This window comes from Myxine glutinosa, chromosome 8 (genome assembly GCF_964187855.1).
Source record: "Myxine glutinosa chromosome 8, kmMyxGlut1.1, whole genome shotgun sequence".
Lineage (NCBI taxonomy): Eukaryota > Metazoa > Chordata > Myxini > Myxiniformes > Myxinidae > Myxine > Myxine glutinosa.
This window is the reverse complement of record NC_136268.1, coordinates 115,557,625-115,562,624: the sequence shown is the minus strand read 5'-3', so window position 1 is coordinate 115,562,624 and position 5,000 is coordinate 115,557,625. Positions and strand designations below refer to the sequence as shown.

The following is a 5,000-nucleotide window of genomic DNA, read 5'->3' as shown; positions in this document are numbered from 1 at the left end:
GCCTTGGGGAACTCCAGCCTGAACAGGAAGAGGAGATGAGAGAAACCCATTCAGGGCCACACGTTGACTACGATTAGAGAGGAAGTCCGCCAGCCATGCGTGGAGATTTCCATGGATACCAAAGGAGGAGAGTTTGGTGAGCAGAGCGGGGTGCCAGACCGTATCGAAGGCACGTGATATGTCGAGGGAGACAGCTCTAATTTCCTGTTTGGCATTGAGGACCTCCATCCATTGTTGAGACAGCAGAAGCATCATGTCCAGAGTAGAGTGACCTGGTCTGAAACCAAATTGATGATCAGAGATCAAGGCATTGGAGAAGAGGAAAGATTTCATATCTGAAGCAATGATGGATTCCATGACTTTGCTGATAATTGGGAGAAGGCTGATTGGTCTGTAGTTGCTAGGATCTGTTTTTGCACCTTTTTTGTGCAAAGCGGTGATGTTGGCTGATTTCCAAGCAGATGGCAGTTGACCTTCAGCAAAAGAGAGGGTGAAGAGAACGGAGAGAGGGAGAGAAAGAGCGGAAGAACAGGATTTTAGGACCCGTGGGCTGATGCCGTCAGGTCCAGTTGCAGAATCAGAGTCGAGGGTGGACAGAAACTTTTCCACCTTGTCAGGAGGAAAGGACACGGAGTCCAGGAGCAGCTGGGTACGACTGGGTATGGTGGGTACAGAGAGGGATGGGTTTGGGACACAATATTTAGAGGCAAACACAGAGTTGAGGCATTCAGCTTTTTCATGTGCGGAGTCAGCTGTGTAGCTGTTTGAGGTAAGGGAGGGGATGGAGGGGGAACAAACACCAGAAACAGATTTGACCAGATGCCACCAGGATTTGGAAGAGGGAGACAGATAAGAGAGTTCGGTCTTGAGAATGGAGAGATATTGTTTCCTGGCTCTCCTGAGGGTGGACACACACTTGTTTCGGGCTTTGTGAAAGGAAATGAGATTTCCTTCCATTGGATTTGCTTTCCAGGAGACGAAGGCAAGTTGTTTCTGGGCAACAGCCTCACCACAAGATTCCGTGTACCATGGACGGGAGGAAGGGTATGACAACTGAAGACGAGATGGGATAAATCGGTGCATGAGAGAGAGCAATTTACTTTGGAAGAATTCCCAGGATGAGTTGATGTCAGAGGTGGTAGAGATGGGAGACCAGTCCAGATGATTGATGGCTGCTTGAAGACCGTGCCAGTTGGCCTGAGTGAAATGCCAGACTCGTCGACGCTGAACAGGCTCCCTGAGAATGGTCAGAGAGATGTCCACTTTAACAAGCACATGATCAGATGAGCCGATTGGAGCAGAAGAAGAGCAGCAGATATTTTCAGGGAAGTTAGTCATAACCAAGTCCAGAAGAGAAGATGCTCCGTTGACTGAGATCCGGGTCGGGAAATTGACAGATTGTGTCAGTCCCGGTGAGTCGCAGAAGTCCTTTGCTGAGGAGCCATGGCTGGTGAGACAGGTACCCACAACCAGCCAACTGGCATGGTGACAGCCGGTGATCTCCTTCGCAAATTCTCCACACAGCTGGTGATCTCTTTACCAAATTCTCCACACAGTCGGTTTTCTCCTTCGTGCATTCTCCACACAGCCGGTGTTCTCCTTAGCGCATTCTCCGCAAAGTCGGTGATCTCCTTACCAAATTCTCCACACAGCCGGTGATCTCCGTACCAAATTCTCCACACAGCCAGTGTTCTCCTCAGTGCTGTCTCCACACAGCCAGTGTTCTCCTCAGCGCATTCTCCACACAGTCTGTGTTATCTTCAGCACACTCTCCACACAGCTGGTGTTCTCAGCGCTGTCTCCACACAACCGGTGTTCTCCTCAGCGCTTTCTCCACACAGCCGGTGTTCTCCGCAGCGCTGTCTCCACACAGCCGGTGTTCTCCTCAGCGCTGTCTCCACACAGCCGGTGTTCTCCTCAGCGCTGTCTCCACACAGCCGGTGTTCTCCTCAGCACTGTCTCCACACAGCCGGTGTTCTCCTCAGCGCTGTCTCCACACAGCCGGTGTTCTCCTCAGCGCTGTCTCCACACAGCCGGTGTTCTCCTCAGCTCTGTCTCCACACAGCCGGTTTTCTCCTCAGCGCATTCTCCACACAGCCGGTTTTCTCCTCAGCGCATTCTCCACACAGCTGGTTTTCTCCTCAGTGCATTCTCCACACAGCTGTGGATCTCCTTGGCACATTCTCCACACAGTGTTAGAGCCACACTGCATTGTGAGATCTCCACTCAGCACATTCTCCACACAGCTGGAGTTCTCCTCACTGCAATCTCCACAGCTGGAGTTGTCCTCTGCGCAATCTCCACTCAGCCATCTTGCGTCCTCGCTGCCGCTTTTTGTTGGTTTGACATCCAGTGAGGATACCACGCCTGCGCTGATTGGCTGGGGAGGTTTAGGGTTGGGGCCAGTTAATTTCTGATCACTTGCTAATGTTACTAGCTACTAGCCTAGCTTGCTGCTGGTGCGTGGCAGGAGGTCCTTATCAGACCGTACCGAGACCTTTCTCACAGTTCTTCTTAATGGAAATATAGATTTCCATGGAGAATGTTGCAGAGTGCATGGAGGCGAAAAACGTGGCTTAGATGCAGAAATTCGGGCAGGGTAGGACATCAAATCTGGCCTCCAAAGCCAGTCGCCGACTGGGCATCCTCCGTCGTGCGAAGTCCTTCCTTGGCACACCTGAGCTCCTCACCACGTACAAGGCTTTCATCCGCAGCTCAATGTAATACTGCTCTCCCCTCTGGGCTGGTGCTCCTGTCTCACACCTAGCTCGTCCGCACGCTGTTGAAAGCAAAGCATTTAGAATCATTGGAATCTCCCGCGATGAAGCCAACTCCAAAGGCCTATCACTCACTCACCGCAGGCAGGTTGGTGGTCCTTCCGTCTTCTACCGACTCCTCTCTGGCCTTGCCCCCCCAGCTCTCTCTGGGCTCTGTCCCGCAAATATTCCTACAGGTCGCACAAGATCTGCCTGCAACCCTCTTATGGCTAAACTGCCAAAATCAAGACTTTTTGCTCACCTTCACTCCTTCATTCCTCTTTTCTCCCGCCTCTGGAACAAACTCCCTCAATCTCTTCAATCCCACTCCACCCTCCAGGTCTTTAAAACAGCTGTTCACCACCATCTCTTATCTTCCCCCCTTGATCTTTTCTATCCCCGATAATTTCACCCCAATTCCACTTTTTGAAATACCAACTTCTGTCCTGGAAGTCCTTGGTGTCCTTGTGTTTTATAATTATCCCCCCCCCCCCTTCCCACGCCTCCTCCCCCCAAGCCCTCTCCCTCCCACACATCTCCCTGCTCTTAAATGTTGTGTGCTCTCAAGTGTTTGCGTGCTTCCCATTCTCTTGTCTTCCGCTCCCTCTTGTTATATATTTTGTTTGTTTGGTTGATTTGTTTGTGAAGTAAATGTCAGCTCTTTCACGAGCCTCGATTCAGTATACAAAAAAAAAAAGAGCTTTCTAAACACGTCATTCGACAGTCTCGCCAACTACATTCATTACATCATACTTATTTTGATGTGCACTGTGAAGTAACTATTATAATCTGGTGCCCATTTACCCTTTTGTGTGTGTGTGTGTGTGTGTGTGTGTGTGTGTGTGTGTGTGTGTGTGTGTGTGTGTGTGTGTGTGTGTGTGTAATGTGTGTGTATAATGTGTGTGTGTGTGTGTATAATGTGTGTGTGTGTGTATAATGTGTGTGTGTGTGTGTGTGTATAATGTGTGTGTGTGTGTGTGTGTATAATGTGTGTGTGTGTGTGTATAATGTGTGTGTGTGTGCGTATAATGTGTGTGTGTGTGCGTATAATGTGTGTGTGTGTATAATGTGTGTGTGTGTGTGTGTATAATGTGTGTGTGTGTGTGTGTGTGTGTGTGTGTGTGTGTGTGTGTGTGTGTGTGTGTGTGTGTGTGTAATGTGTGTGTGTGTGTGTGTGTAATGTGTGTGTGTGTGTAATGTGTGTGTGTGTGTGTGTGTGTGTGTATATATATAATGTGTGTGTGTGTGTGTGTGTGTGTGTGTGTGTGTGTGTGTGTGTGTGTGTGTGTGTGTGTATATATATATATAATGTGTGTGTGTGTGTGTGTGTATATATATAATGTGTGTGTGTGTGTGTGTGTATAATGTGTGTGTGTGTGTGTGTGTGTATATAATGTGTGTGTGTGTATAATGTGTGTGTGTGTGTGTGTGTGTGTATGTGTGTGTGTGTGTGCGCATGTATAATGTATGTGTGTGTATAATGTGTGTGTGTGTGTGTATAATGTGTGTGCGCGCATGTGTGCGTGTGTGTTTGTATGTGCAAGGGCGTCGAGAGCGAGGATCAAGGGGGTCGCTGCCTCAGGGCCCAGGACCTGTTGAGGGGCAGGAGCTTCTCCTGTGATTTTTTTTTTTTTTTACATTACAGTGAAACCCCTCATCAGCTCCTCCTCATTTCCTCATCGTTACATTTAAACCCAGAACCTCATTTTGCTTTCTTGCCGGAAATGAAACAACATTTACCACTGTTCATGGTACAGTTTCAAACTTTACAGATAATGGTTACTGACCAGAAATGTGCGTTACAAAGATATGCGTTTGTATCCTCTTTGTCCAAAAAAAAAATTAACACTATTCACATGTATTTTTTTGCCAATCTTATGGAGAAATAGTGTTGAACAGTCGAGGGTGCGAATTGACTCGATCGGTCCAAACGTCCCGCTATCTCCTTTATTTTCGATCGTGCAGCTAAATAAAAATGACCATTTGTTTTTCTCGGTAAAATATTCAGGTAAATGACACCGATAAATGATAATTTTGCCATTGTATGCATTTTATTATATGCTGTTTCAGGCTGTTTGTGTGGAGCATTCCTTGACTCTTTGGCCAATTGGACCGCACTGTATGTTCCGTACTCTGCAACACGTGTGACGTGCACGGTGCACCAACTTCAACTTGTATAATATATTTGTGAAATACTTTATTCATTTACTTTTGAACACTTGCACCGTGAGGTTAAAAGGTTAC

The 5,000-nt window shown here is 47.8% G+C and overlaps 1 protein-coding gene across 1 annotated transcript in view; it reads left to right on the top strand.

Moving 5' to 3' along the window:
- LOC137432878 (cohesin subunit SA-2) overlaps window positions 1-5,000 on the top strand; it is a 287,468-nt gene that overhangs the window by 207,577 nt on the left and 74,891 nt on the right. The gene's annotated exons all lie outside the window — the stretch shown is intronic.